Source organism: Poeciliopsis prolifica, unplaced genomic scaffold (genome assembly GCF_027474105.1).
Source record: "Poeciliopsis prolifica strain line A6 unplaced genomic scaffold, Auburn_PproV2 SCAFFOLD004, whole genome shotgun sequence".
NCBI lineage: Eukaryota > Metazoa > Chordata > Actinopteri > Cyprinodontiformes > Poeciliidae > Poeciliopsis > Poeciliopsis prolifica.
The window spans coordinates 8,874,172-8,890,468 of NW_026562379.1; the positions used below are offsets into that span (position 1 = coordinate 8,874,172).

A 16,297-nucleotide genomic window follows, 5' to 3' on the forward strand; every position below is an offset into this window, starting at 1 on the left:
CCTTTCCTTTGACACGGAATTTAAGCGCCTGTTACCGCCGGACTCCGCCGTCCGTTTAACCACGGGTATTCGCCGGGCCCCGTTGCCCACAACAGGAAAAAAAAAAATTACATACATATCCACAAAATCAAATCCATACATATTACATTTCAAATGCAACTCTAAACAGGTGCGTTTTTACTTGAGATTTGAAGGAAGTCAGGGTTTCCGCTGTTTTACAGTTGTCTGGAAGTTTGTTCCAAATTTTTGGTCCATAGATGCTGAAAGCTGCTTCTCCTCTTTTGGTTCTGGTTCTGGGGATGCAGAGCAGACCAGAACCAGAAGACCTGAGAGGTCTGGAAGGTTGATACAACAACAGCAGATCTTTGATGTATTGTGGTGCTAAACCATTCAGTGATTTGTAAACTAACAACAGTATTTTAAAATCTATTCTTTGAGCTACAGGGAGCCAGTGGAGGGACTTTAAAACTGGTGTTATGTGCTCTATTTTCCTGGTTCTAGTGAGAACGCGAGCAGCAGCATTCTGGATCAGTTGCAGCTGTTTGATTGATTTGTTGGACAGGCCTGTGAAGACGCTGTTTGCAATAATCATGTGACTAAAGACAAACGCATGAATGAGTTTCTCTAGATCTGGCTGAGACATTAGTCCTCTAATCCTGGAGATGTTCTTCAGGTGATAGAAGGCCGATTTTGTTACTGTCTTTATGTGGCTCTGGAGGTTCAAGTCCGAGTCCATCACTACTCCCAGTTTCGGGCCTGATCGCTAGGTTTTAGTTGTAATAACTGAAGCTGTGCATTGACTCTAGATCGTTCCTCTTTAGGTCCAAAAATAATGACTTCAGTTTTATTTTTGTTCAGTTGGAGAAAGTTTTGGCACATCCACACATTTATCTGCTCTAAGCATTTATTCAGTGATTGGATGGGTTTCAGAGTCACCTGGTGACATCGTAATGTAGAGTGTGTCATCTGCATAGTTGTGGTAGCTAATATTATTTCCTGTTATGACCTGAGCTAGTGGGAGAATATAAATGTTAAATAAGAGGGGTCCTAAGATTGAACCTTGGGGTACCCCACATGTGACCTTTGACCTCTTTGATAAGAAGTTTTCAATTGAAACAAAGAAATCCCTGTTCTTTATGTAAGATTCAAACCAGTCGCGCACCGAACCGGTAAGTCCGACCCAACTTTCAAGTCGATTCAGTAATATGTCATGGTCGACAGTGTCAAAAGCTGCACTGAGGTCCAACAGAACCAGCACCGTGGTTCTGCCACAGTCCGTATTTATATGAATATCACTGAATACTTTTACGAGGGCAGTCTCCGTGCTGTTGTGAGCACAAAAACCAGACTGGAAAGTGTCAAAGCAGTTGGTCATCATGAGGAAACTATTTAATTGTTTACACACAGTTTTTTCAATAACTTTGCGGATGAATGGGAGGTTTGAGATTGGACATTGTATTACAGTATTGTTTTTAGGTTTTGTGAACAGTGCTGATGGACAACACATGACTGAATTAAAATATGGGTTTGTTTAATGTCTTAAAGTAAGAGTCCTTATTGTGTATAATGTTACCACTTCTTCATCTTGTAACACTTGACAAACATAAGCTAATATAAGCAAACTATGGTTGCATTCAATTAAAAAGCACACGTCTCGAGTTCCCAACTATTAAATTATTATTCATAGAAAGGTTATTTGTTAGACCGAATTAAGTTTATTTATCTCAAAGTCTCCAAGTCCATGAAAAAACTGGGTTGTTCATTCTGAGTTTTTTAATTCCAAATACCTCAAATGTCACTTCTTACGAGAAAGAAAAGCTTTCCAATATGAATTTATGTTTTAAAAATCCTGTTTAGATGGTAAATGGTTAAAGGACTTTCCTCACATGAGCACAGAGGGAATCTGCTCCATAAAACCATAATAAGAAACTCGACCTTCTCTAGAGCTTTGTCGAGCATCCTATTAAAAGAAAGATAAAACAGCGTAACTTTACTGCACTCCAATGGTCCTTCTTGTTAACAGTTGAAAGTCTCTCTCTGACAGCACAAATGAAAGGCAGATATGTCTGAACATGTTGTGGCAAACTGTTTCCTTAAATAACTTATTATATCTGTGCTTCATCTGACTTCGGTTTAAACACTTTCCGAAAATAGAAAACTCAGTATTCGTCACTCAGTTAAAACTACTTCCCAGAAGAGTGTTGTTGTTAGTGGCTGTTATGGCATTCGTTGATAAAAAAAAATAAAAAAATATGTGGAATTTATTTAATTTTTTGTTGTTTATGTTGACTGTCTACTTGTTGGGGAAGCCAGTGGGGGGCCTCCCTCAAATGGATAAATGTAGTTATGCCTGTAGGCTAAAGCTGTCTGTGGATTTAACAGTGGTGCTTTGTTTGACAAACATGCACAAAAGCACACACAAGAACAGGAATGTTTCACATTTCTATGTGTTACAGCTCTGTGTCAAGAGACAAGTGGGGAAATCCTGTCAGGACGTAGTAGTAGCCTGAAGCTCAATACTCTAAAGCTGTCTGTTCATGTGGTTGTGTCACAAGATAGCCTCCTCACAATGGCCTAAAATTTTAAGGTGTCTTTTTCCGAAGTGCTGGTGAATATGTGCATGATTGCATCCTTTCAGATCTCAAATATCCATCAACAGGGCACCATCTGCTGTTGGAGGATATTTGCTGTATTTAAGGCAATTATTCTTCATGTGAATAGAAGGAAGATGGGATTACAGACTGTTATTGGGCCTGGTGCATTTGAAAATAAGGCTAAGCTGCCTAAATTGTCAATAAACAGTGTTTTATTTAGGTCTTGACTTTTTATCATTGTGAAGTAAAAATAACATTCTTATGGTTCAACAACAGAGACAGTATTAGTTTTCGCCCATTTTCACTGTATTCCTCTTACTCTCTAACACTGAGCTGATCTAGATGTTTGCCCTCCATTAAGTTGAGCAAGTTGAGCCATGTTGCTTGTATTAGGGTGTTTATACGACCCTCTGTGCATTAATGCCCTCTTTAACTCATTTATCTCCTGCTACTGAGCCAGCATGACTGTGTTTTTATGTTGTTGTGTATCTCCCATAAAGCCCTGCTGTCAATGAACAGTCTGATTTTAAAAGCCTCAGTTTTATAAAAACCTGTGCAGCAATGGCTAAAACATCATGTTGATTCCTACTAGATTGATTCAACATTCAAGCATCTTAGTAATTTATTAAAAGCAAACATAATTCAGTCATAGATGCTTTCTGTTTGTCCTAATGTTATTGAACAACAGAAAGCAAAGTAAGTTCTTTACTTTGGAGGCAAAAAAGTATATTTTGCGAGGCTGTGTAATATTATACTGATGGCCACTGTATATTTTAAACTCACTGACAGTATAAAATCAAGAAATTAAACTCTTTCCGCCTAATAAAACATATTTCAAAACTGAAATGGGTCTTTTCAAAAAGTTTTAACAATAATTATCTGTGTGTTAATTATGAAGATTCAAAGTTTGGGTCTTTATTTGTACCTGTAGTCTTTTCCTTGATTCTTCATTAGTAAGGGAATTACAAGACTTGTGTATTTTTGTTGAATAACATCTTGCCCTACTGAGCTAAAATAAATTTTCTCAAAGTAAAGTCTGTCTCGTGAAACAAAGTACAGGGCAGCTGATGCAAACTAAAAGCACACACCTTCATGCCATTGAACCACAGGCTATTATTTATTCCTGACACCTTGAGACTAAATCATTGAGGAAATAGTACTAGAGGTCCACTGTTGTGTTGACAGAGTTGCAAAAACCTTTGGCAGGCCAGCCAGTTTCACTCTTTGGGTGTAAACAAGTAAAAAAAAAAACTATAGTGGCAGCCAAGATAATTACAAATTCTTGCTAACCATTAGCTGCCTACAGTTAGCAGGAAAATTAGTTTTCATAACTTTCTATCACCCAACACCTGAAACTTTTACACAATTTTTTTTTAAATTTAACCTGGAATGCTGAAATACAATGCATGTTAGTTGGTGTTCACTAACCTTGAGTAATGTCAAAGAGAATTTCAGATTTTCCTGACTGACCTTTAGATTTTCTGTGGAAATATCTTCTTATCCCACAGATTGCCTTCACTATGTCTGCTAAGTTAAGGCGGCTCCAGCCTTATTTACCCAGACTTTATAGTACAAACATTACAATGATATCAATATTTTTATCTCATTCTTCCAGAGACAACAAAAGTTGTATTGTGTATTTTTAAATGTCAACCGGTTACTTTAAAACTGAAAAGAGCAATACATTCACAAAACTGGAATGTTTAGTAACTAAACAAAGCTGGAAGTTCATTATGCAGTAATAGTTCATTTTAACAAAAGAGACACACAACATAGGCAGTGGAGTAGACATAGACCACACAGACTGACTTTAACAATGACTTGATGTCGGGATGTTGCAAATTCTTTACCTTGTTACTCAGACAGAAAAGGCAGGAGTATTGATTTTTGAAAAGTCATCACTGGTTAAATCATTAAGGGTAAGCGAGGTAATGAGAAAAAAACAAACAAAACAACAACACTTATACATCTAGTTGACAGTTCTTGTTATGGAGGTGTGAAATCATCAAGCACAAATTAAGTACCATTTCCCTTAAAAGTGTAATCAACACTTCAGCACTGTTCAGTTGTATTCAACATTCAACAGCACTAACATGCTGCAGGATACTCATTGTGGCAAATAAAATACATTAACTGAGTCCTATGTTGGGCATGTTGTTGCTGAAATGCTTTGGGCTGAACAGCTAACAAAGGTAATTACACCAGCAGCTGGTCACAGCTGAAAACCATTACAGATAACCTTCCTGGCTATTTTTTCCATTGAGAAATAATAGTCACAAAACTGAATGAGACATCTGCTTACATTTATGCTTAACTTTAGAAGTGCAGGCTTAATACGTCAAATAGGCAAGTTCAGCTGCCTTTTAGCTCTGCGTGGTCGTGTGATTAAGCAAAGTAAAGGTTGGATATTACAGAAGAAAGAAAAAAATAAAGACAGAGATTGTGGAGAAGATTTAGTTTTTTATGCAACCAAAGCAGTTACAGGCCATTCATCAACTTATATCCCCATTTCATATGATATATGTTACAATTTTCACTCCCTTTTTCTGAATAACAAAACATACATCTCTAATAATTACAACAAAAATTATTTAAACCCTTCTCAATCATCAATGGAAAATACTTTATTGGCAGTACAACAACCCAACACTTTGTTTTGCCGACAAGCATATTTCTGTGTTTCTGTTGGAATTTTAGCAAATTATCTTTGGTGCTGCTCTATAAGTAAGATCAGCCTGGTTGCCATATTTAGCTTCACAGATAATCATATTCAAAACTGGGCCTCTCTTAAACCTTAATATTATTTCCACTCAGAACAAGCATGGTGGTCAAATTAAAAGGTTACTTTAAATTATAACATTTATTTGTGTATCATTTCCTAAAACCTTAGATACACTTAAGAAACATATCCCAAAAAATATGTGTAAGAATAAACCCCACAAAGTTACACAATGGAAAAATAACAAATGTACTTGAACCTTAAAGAAAATGCTTAACATACAATTAACCTCAATTAAATGAAGCACTTACCATATATGGCAAAGCCTTTAACAATAAACAGTCTTTCACAGATAAAGCTGGAACAGGAAAGGAGAGGAAGAAATTACAACCTATATAGAAAGAAAACATGGAGATCAGACATCACAGAGTTGAATCAGTGTGTTGACTTGAATAATTGATAATGTCCAACATTACCCTTTGTTGTGCAAACAATAGCTGAAATTCAGTGTCTTGGAAAGTCAAAAACATTTGGTCTTTATATCTTCAAAAAAGCCTTCAAAGGCAAGCAGTATTTTACTGCTTGTTTTATTGTATGTTGCATAAACATACAATAAAACAATCTTTTTTTTTTAGTTCTTAGAATTGAATACATATTTTCTGTCACAATATTTTTTTAAGCAAAGCCATTCAAAAAAGGAAAATATTTTGTTTTAAGAGATTACTAGAAGAATTACTCTAACGAAATGCATTTGAACATTTGACCATAGCTGAGTGTGATCATCTCTGTAAAACGTTTTAGGCCGTAAACTGGTCTTAGACACGTAGCTGTTAACTCGTGAAAGACATTTTCATTATCGGCAGTAGTAGTCGTTCCCTGCTGGTCTGGGAAAGATTTTATAGCTGTTTTTTTTTTTTTTTCTAAATTATATTAGTGTCCAGTGAGATGGGTTATCCACCACCAGAAAATCTCCAAGACCATTTCTGGTCTTCCCAGGAGTGAACCTTGCAAGGTCAACCTAAGTTCAGACCATGTATTACTGCCAAACACTGAAAAGCTACTTCTGAGATTTTGTTTGCCTCTGTGGGCATTTCCAAATGTTAAAGTTCAATATGGTACCTTTAAAAATAGACAGTACAAATTTGGCATGTTTGCAAGGTTTGCTAGGAGAAAGACTTAACCGCCTTTGAGGCATTTGCTATGAGTGTTTGAAAAGTAGTATTTTAAGAAATCCCAAATTGATGGAACAATGTCTGCAGTTTTCAATGAATGATATTGTATTTCATCCATATGAATTCAGAATTTCAAGTTGAATTTTGTTGATTTATTTTTGTTTTATTGTCTCTTCAACCTGCCTTCAGTTTTAGTATCTATACTCTTAGCGTCCCCAACAAACATATTCAAACTAGTGTTTGAAGTTGTTTATTTTGTGAGAATGGCCTGATCTAGGCAGATTTACACATGTACTGGACTAGCTTTTAAAAGCTCTTTTAAAAACTCATTTAAAAGCATATTAAACCAATTAATTCATTCAGTTTGTCGTTTTTTTTTTTTTTTTTTTTTTTTTTGTTTTACAAAGCATTGTTTTGGTCTCTTAGAGTGTTTTCCTCCCTGTCTATGGTTGCTTTTTTGTGGCTGCATAGTTGTTGTTTTGTCCAGTGAAATACAAAAATACAATTTGCCTTAATGTCAACATTTCTTTTTCTGTCTTTCTTAAAATATAGCTCTTCTAGCTGAGAGGAAAAATGAGTTGGCCTTAGAAAAATGTTTGTCATTATATCCTGTGGAATATTTTAGGTAATTACATTTGACGAAGCATTGAACAAAAATAACCTGTAAGGAAAATGAGCTTCAGATGATGTCTTAGAAACAACTCTTCACCATTGCTTTTCTTCTCCACCTTACACAGTTTTTCCCTCTTTCTTGCACATGCTGTCAAACTCTCCTCCTCCTGCCATTTAACACAGTCTCACTTGATCACTGAGTCATGTATTTCCAGCCCTCCGTCTTCCTTCTCTTTTCTTTCTAAGCACTCCATCGATTTAAACTGCATATTGTTTCTCCTGAGCATTTCTTTCCTTCTTGTGACAACATAAACTCCACACACATTTTTTCACACCTGTTTGTGCAAACACGTGTGCCTATAATGCACAAGCTTTCCGTGCGTGACATGTTATTGTCTTTAACAAGTGCCCAGAGACCCACCCGAGACATTCCTATTTACCCAGCTCTGCACATGGGATTGAGAGGGCTATATTTAGTCTGCAGAGATTCATTTATTCTCCCTCACCCAGTCTGTGGTCTTCTCCCTTCCACTCTGTCTTCCATTCATTCTGTTCTTTTCCCTGTCCATCTCCAGATTGTTCTCTATTTTTTTCTTTTTCCTAGACCGTTCCGTTCTGGTGTGGCTATCCAGGGCGCAGTGCAGTGGTGCTAGTTGATAAGTGAGATATCTATTGTCATTTGACAGACATATAACTTTTTTTTTCTTTCACTCCAGTTGTTGAAAAAGGTGTGAGACTAAAAAAGATAAAGAGGTAGGAGGAATCCAGGAAATGAATGGGATTAGGCAAGATTTATAGTATTTCTACTGATATGACAAAGAAAATGGCAATACCAGATGTTTTTATACAGTCGTCCAACACCACTCCTGAGAACAAGAATGTCTGCCTTTCTTATTGAAATGTATTAATCTATAACTGATGATGGTCCACTGGGTCAAAAGAGATTATCACACATCAGGACCATCAAAAACCTGGCGTTCATCTGAAGCAGCTAAGTTAATGTTATGAAGCGCAATATTTTAGGACAAGTAGTTTCTCAACTTTAATCAAGAGCATTGTATTGAACCAAACGTGGTACACTCGCTGTTGTGCATTCATGTCATAAATTTGGGGGTTTTGAAATTGCATTTAACATATTATTTTTTCCATGTGAATGTACAAAATCTGGTGATATAAACTGTTGTTTCCACTGATTCCATCATTTCCAATTTGTGCAGCCAGATCTTGTTTTTGAGTCCCTCAAACCTGGTTTGTGATTATTCCACTCAGTGGTTCAAATGCACCATTACTGCCCCCAAAATTCAGATATGGTTGATTCACTGCAAGCAGACTGTGGTGCTCGCTTTAGATCAATGGTGGACTATTTCCCCCAGTTTTTCCCAGTTTGCTAAATATCAATGCATCTCTTTTCTTTTTTCAAATCAATGACCCAAGACTGACATTTCCTTCCAAGAGGAAGGGCCTGCTTTTGTTATTTAAAATGAGCTGACATTCAAGTGTGTGCCACGTTACCTACAAGGCTGAATGTTAATGCATTCTCTAATTGCACTCACCTATAGATAGTACATATAAATGTCTATCTTTGTTTGTTGGCTTCATTTGTGTGCCCAGACAGAAACAGTGCTGACATTTCTGAGGTAAGACAAAAGCTACACCATGTAACCTTCTACAAGTTCATAGTATTTTATTGTAATGTTTGGATGGCAAATCCAAAGCCACAGGTAGAATGCCTATACTTTGTAATGTAATTCTGACTGCAATGCTTTACTTTATTTTATCATACAGGCTAACGTATGCAAAGTTATTCTTATCTTTGTATAACTTTGCATTTTTCACAGAAAGAAATCAGAAAAGATAAAAGTTTAAATTAGTCTGCTTAAATTTACACATACTGCCAATATAACTTGCAACAAAAAGGCTCCAAATTATATTGAAACAGTTGACATTTCTCCACAAGAATTGCTGCTTCACCTTCAAGCTCAAATTGGTAAAGAGGAGGAAATATTACCCAACTTTTATGAGTCTGGGATACTGTGACAAGGCAAATAGATATATAGTTAACACAATATAGCCAAAATATTATGTAGTTCAAACAATAAATTATTTCCAAAATTTAACCAATATGCTCTGATGTCTCGCATCACACAGAGTAACTGGGATCCTACCAATCTTTCTGCTTTGTAAACAACACAGGGGAATCTCTGCTCTTTGGAAACTGTGACAGTTTGTGAAAACAATTCATGTGACTAACCTAAAATGTCTCCATCAACAAATCTCTTCAAGGTGGGGAAGGTGAAAAAAAGAAACTGCTTTAGCTTGTTCATTTTAGCCTTTTTATACACAAATCTTTCATATGCAAAGAAATTAGCCAGTTTCTGGGGGAAAAAAAAGAGATGAAACAAATGAAATATATCCACTTTGGCCATTGATCATCGGAAGTATTGATCTTTATATGTTGGCATTAGTATTAATTGTAGAAAAGCCCTTATAAGTTGATCTAAAAATAATAATCTTTATTCCAAAATTGATATGATTTAACTTAGTTGAAGAAAAAAAAAGTTCTCCTGCTACCTAACAGTTTAGGACCTGGTGTCCTGAAAAGATAAATTAGATGAGAGAGAAGTCTTATAACATTTTCAAATGATGGTTTCTGTTTTAAGCAATGGGCAGGAGATAAAGGTAAAAAACTGGAGCAGCAAGCTAGATGAAGCGTGAGACACAGATGTCCTACGATAAAGTCTGAACGGGTGAAGATGAGGAAGTTATCAAGCAGATATGAATGACTTATCACAGTCACAGATCAGAAGAAAGCCTCAACACATAAAAACAACAGAAGATCGAAGTGGTAGTGACATTTTACCATAAAACTCAGGGTCAATATTGCTTGCATATTCTTCTTTTCAAATAACCTAAAGTTCAGTCAGACTGGACACCATTTTTCAAATTGTGACATATTAATCTAAGTTGTATATGTTCAAGGTTTGGAGGTTCACCTCCTGGAGAAAGGTAAACTTCCAGCTTAGTCTCATGTCTTAAAATATTTTCAGTCTTCATAGTTGCCTTGTCAACAGATCCGATTAAAATGCAAAAGATTCTGTAGCAATAGCACTTAATTTTCCTTTAATTGACTTAACAGTACAATATCCGGTGCTGGACTGGATTAAAAAGCTTTTTAGGAAACAAAAACATTTGTGAAAATGGATGTTTGTTAGTCACATCCCCCAGGGGTCAGTATTAGGTCCTAAACTAGTTGTGCTGTATTCCAATGATATCTGGAGTATATTGAACACAATGACATTTTTAAAAGGACTGTATTATGTAGGATCAGAGTAAGATTTAAAAATATTTCTCAAAATATTTACAATAAAAGACACTAATTATGATGTAAATGTAAACATAAATTTTGCAATAACAAAGATTTAATGAAAAAAACTGTTTAGAGGAGACAATACATATACAATTAATTAACCAATAAACTATTTGGAGACTACATGTAATATATATGCTAAGATATTTGAATGTTAAAGAAATAAGACCTGTTTTACTGTGGTGCCCTCACCAGTTTGAAATAACTGAATAAAACAAAATGTTGTACAAAACATTTCTGGAACCATTATTGAAAGTACAGAAAAATAGTATTAGAATATTATGAAAACATTTTCCATTTTGTCAGCGGAAGTACAGTGTGGGACCATTTGGTGTAAAAACCCACATTTAGTTGGACATGGCCTGACTAGTTTGTAGATGTTGTAAGTGAACTTGTTGTAACACTAGGTTCTGTTTGTACAACGTTCATACGCTATATCAGTTTGTGGCTGGTTACATAATGAATAGAGTCTATGGATGGATCCATTACCACTATACCACTGAGCTGTTAGACAGAAAAATATATATTTTTTGGCTATCAATATTTTCAATTAAACAGTTTTACAGTTGTTTCCTCTCTAATGTCTAATGATATTTGGATTATTTCAGCTTGTCTGGTTTCACTGCTGTTCATTTCATAAGGGACTATAATGATGCCTTGCCTCTACCCAAAGGAAAAAGCATCGATTCACATTGCCTCCTAATGATTGCTCTGTTGTTGACCTCTCTGACTCCTGGGCTCTCCTGTTGGACAGACAGACACATGCATCTTTTTTTAACTCTTTGTGCACACGTTTTAATATCGACAGACTGACTAAAATGAAAAATGGAAACGGAAGAAGAATAGGGAGCAGAAAGATGTTTTAATTCAATCTGATGTGTAGTAGTTATTAAATCTGATCCAATAGGGTTGCTGTGTTTATTTTCAAGCTTCCATGTTTGCAGACATAAACTGTTGGCACGGTTCATCAAGTATATGTTGTCCTTTCTGTAAGATGGGTTCATAGCCTCTAACTTAATTAAGCACAGTCACATTAAGCTGTGGGTGTCAGATTTTTTGCGTACCTACTGTAACAGCAGCCTCAGTGAGTGCTTATCAAACCCACAGCTGTCATGTCTAATAACTGATATTGCAGTGGCATCTGCTGTGTGATGCTATTTTTTATAATCAGACCTCTCTGCTCCGACTAGGTCTGCACACTTCGTGCTTTTCGAATTTTCTCCATCTACAATTACTGTTGGATTAAGTCCATTAGAGAAACAATCACTGTTGTAATTGGTCAATCAGCTTGAAGATCAGCGTCTTCATGAAGTTTCATTATAAATATTAGGTTTAGCTGAAAACTGGGCCAAACAGTGAGCTCCTAATAACAGAAACCAGGATGTCATCATTCTGCCTAAGTCCTCTCTCCTTTATCTTTTTATCCTTTCTCCATCATCCGGATTTCCTTTTCATGCCTTTATCTCTTCTTCCTGAGCTTGGTCAGTCATGTGAGCATGCATGGCGGTCTTGTTTTGTTGTATTATGTCTCTTTTTTTCCACCCTCTATCCCCCTCTGAGCTAATCCCGGATGTTTCATTAGTCAAGTCTTATCTTAAAAGTCAAACTGACTTATGATCAGAAATAAGTTTCTGTCTCTCTTTCTGTATTTTTGCCTGAAAGGCTCCTACATAGGCACACTTATATACTCTTGCATCTCATTATTAGATAAACATAATCTGGGAATAGATGTAATTACTGCTGAATAAACTTTAATTAAGCAGCAGCACATGCAAACAGGATTATGTGGATGTGGCTGTGCAATAAAAGTACGTCATGTACTCGCCATATGAATGAGGAGCATTATGCTGCATTTCCTGTTGTCGCTGCAGGTTCACAATTATTAAATCTGAGCGTATTGTGAAAGAGTCTGGAGAACACAAAAACAAGAATATGTTTACTATTTAAAGAAACCTAAAGTCTGGTATAGATTCCTCTGTTATTAGAAGAGTACCCTGCCTGAGAGATTCACAAACACTGTCCAAGCTTCAGTGTTTTGCCCATGGCCAGTTTTCTGCATGCAGTAATGTAATTTTGTGGCAGAGGCAGCATTTTGCATTGGCGGAGAATTTCCTGCCACACCTTGTCTGCGTCAGCTGGTTGTGAGAGGGTTGAATGTGACATGGTCATTTTATGTTCTAGCCCAGGTTTTTACTGAATTTGGAGCATAATCCCTTTCAGATTTACAAAATATTCATCAAAACAAAACATTAGAAAGAAAGAATTTCCGAACAAGCTATAAAGGATTCATCACTTTTTTGTTTCCTTTTGTCTTAACAGGAAGATGGCATCTCTGAGTTCAGTCTTTAATAATTTTAAGCCTTTTATAAGAACATCTGATCAGGCAGGCTACTAGCCACTAATAATTTGTAAAGTACTCATACCTCTATAATTTTAAATCTATTTATTTGAATATTAATACAGTGTGATAAAACAGTTCTGTGTACTGAAACGTGAGATATTTTGTGATCCATCCTTACAGTAATTGGCATTTTGTGTTCACCGTACTTTCTTGACCTTCTCACATCTCTCAGGTAAAGGCTATGAATATTTCAGACGTGATTTTAACACATTAGTTCTGAAGTTCAGACTTTTCTCTGAAGGGCACCTTGGTTTACACTCTTCCTGTCTGACCTTTACATCTGTACATACACTCCGCTGTCTGCTGTTCCTCTGTCTACTGGCAACAAGTCTTAAAACTGGTGTGTGAAAATAAATCTTTGGACCTCTCGGCTGTATTGTTAAGGTCATATTGAGACGCTCTGATCCAAAGCTCCTTATATGAGAGCCATTCATTTTAAAAATATTGTTTTTTTCTCTCATTCATTTTCCCATTCATGACCCCATGACTTGTTCCTCCTTTGTTTTCTCCTTCTGTTCCAGCACACACCCTTCACACTCCTTACCCTTTTGGTCTGAGTCATTTTAAACTTGGAACAAATAATGATGACTTTCTTTAACATTGGCACGATGTCATTCTTGACTTTTTCCCCTTCTACCTGAATGATTGTCAGAGTTTCATTCAGACAGATTTGCTTAAATAGTAATCCATGGCACATGGGGCATTTGCTACTTGTTTGAGGTTCAACAATACATGTAGATGACATTGTTTGAATGTCTATGTTAAATGCATTGTTGTACAAGAAAGGTATGCAGAAATAGTGCTCTGCTACATTTTCGGGTTCACTGAGTACAAAATTGATCAATTATTTGCTTCCTCCCTGCTATTATTGAAATGCAATTTCAGCAAAGAGCAAAGTTCTTGATCTTGCTGCAGTTTTATGTTTCACTTTATGTGGTGCTTTTGTTTCCATCTATGCCCATTTGATGTGAGGATATACTCCAAACATTGCGGGTGAGATTAATATTTTAGTGGGCTTAGTGTAGCAAAATGAATTCTGCCATCTTTTAAAGTTACTATTCAGTGACTTTTATTTGTCTTTTTACAGACACTGCAGTCTGAATGTACAAAATCAGCTGGGCATTAAATTAGGCTTATCACTGTAGGATTTCCCATAATGCAAAGCTTTAAGAAGTACACAGAAAAAAAAGGAAAACTATGAATTCCACTTTGTGCAACTTTGAGATGATGATGTCATGAGAACCACAGGAATTGAACCAATTAGCTGACATAGTGGTGCGTGTTCTTGGTACAAGGGAGTCATAGTTTCAAGTTCTTGGTCTGAAATGGGACGCGAACACCCAAATGATCGGAGCAACTAAGAATCCAATGTACCATGTGCATGAATGGAACACATTGAAAGTTGCAGGTCCAAACAATTTATCAGCACTTTTGTTTCACATTGAACTACACACTTCCATAAACCTCGAGTTGTGAACCAGTTATTTTTCTTTGTGAAGACATAAAGTGGAGAGAAATACTTTGTTATTGGCTTCTTGCTAATGGTGGTCCCCCCAACACTGGTCAATCTTAATGGTTTTCTGACTTACAACTATAACACACAGTTGAGGATCGCTGCTCTGAAAAGTACAAGAAAACAAAACCTAAAGAGTAATTTAAAGAAATATATATATAGACCAAATTACTTAAAAGCACTGTGATCAGTTGTCGTATGCAAACAATATCAAACTTAGAATTTTAACCAATAAAAATCCAAGAAATACATGGACCAAGGATCCAAATAATACTACATGGACATTTTCCTCCAAATGCACACAGTTTGTATATACATGTGATTGTATTCAGATGTATGTGACGGTGTAAGGCAGAAAGATTTGGGTTGCTGTAGTTGTAGAAATTCACAGCACAGATGCGCCCTGGAGACAGATGTCTATACAAGCTTTTCCTTTTCACAGGTCAGCAGTGGAAAACCACTTGCTACCTGCCATTCACAGAGAACAAAGAAAGAACACAATGCACTTCAGAAACGTGTTTTCTTCAGTCCTATATTCTCTCTCGGTCTGTGATAGCATATGATCTTCTTTTAATGTTCAACCTTGGCTACTTAGACCTGACAGTCAACAAGACTGATGTACAGGAACACAACCGTGCTTTGTTATAATGCTGAGACTGTTGGAGGGGAAAAAAGGCTCGGCCTGAAGTGACTTCTTTTTCTGTGTTTTTCCATTCCTTACTGTGATTCTCGTGCTCTCTGTTTTCTTTTCTTTTATTATTCTGCACCTAATTCAGCATGTCACCTTTGTCACTTACAACCACTTGATGCAGCAGAGAGAATGGAGAGCTGGTAACGTTTATTTCTGCAGTTAATGAAGCAAAAGAGGATGCATATTAATTTTATATCAAAACTAAATTAACTAAATTAAAAGTCAGCTCTGTCCTTGTAGCTCCTGATCTGAAACCAGTTTTCACTTCAAACATTTCATGTCTGGTTCAACAACAAATTATTTATATATCCAATGTAGTTTGCCTGTTTCACCTGCATAATTTGGAATGTATTAATGTATTAATTAGAGAAAGCAGTGTCAACACTTATGAATCTTGGTTTTCAACAGGATTTTCTCAAAATATCTTATCTTCCCACATCTCCTCAGTTACACCTCAACCTTTAGCATCTGGGATCATAATTAGTGTGCACTCATGCTTCTAAGTATGCTAAGATACAGAAGAAAGTAGGAAAATTAGAACAATCTTTCAGATACAAATGACCTCTTATAGCTCTTTGTCAGCCCCCTGAAACTCTTTTAAGCATACAAAAACAGCAGAAAGCCTCTTAATTGCAGATTCCCATCGAGGTAATGCTAAAACATTTGATTAGAGGAACATCAAATATTAAAATGAAATAGAGGTGCGCAGTTACCTAACAGCTATATGATTCACTCTTGTCCACTGGCTGTAATGGCCACTTCAGCTAGACGTTAATGATTGGGGTCAGTGCTTTGTGGTAAATCTTTAGAATATAATCAGAAGACATTTTCTAAAGAATAATTTAGTCTACATTTTTATTGGAATTAAACCAATGCGCTAAAGCAGTTGATGTGCTAGATTTTGTATTTATTTATTTATTTATTTATTCATTATTATTATTATTATAGTTTTGGTTAAGGCTACTTTAGCTTAAAAAGCCAATACATTTTGCTTCAATGGACGAACGTTTTCAGATTCAGAATGTAAAAATCTTCAGTCAAATTGAATTACAATCCAAGACATAAATAAAACAACACACTCATCAACCTGATCATGGGAGAACTTGTTTTCACCACTAACACTAAAAGCATGAGATTTGGCCTGTGAGCACTGAGTCTTATCCATGTGCCTCAAAGGGTCTAAGATTTCATTTCTGCTTCACCAAGCATCCTCATTTGAATGTGTTTC

The 16,297-nt window shown here is 36.1% G+C and overlaps 1 protein-coding gene across 10 annotated transcripts in view; it reads left to right on the forward strand.

Moving 5' to 3' along the window:
* The window catches only part of LOC129359031 (rap1 GTPase-activating protein 2-like), an 89,171-nt gene that overhangs the window by 49,562 nt on the left and 23,312 nt on the right, over positions 1-16,297 (forward strand). The gene's annotated exons all lie outside the window — the stretch shown is intronic.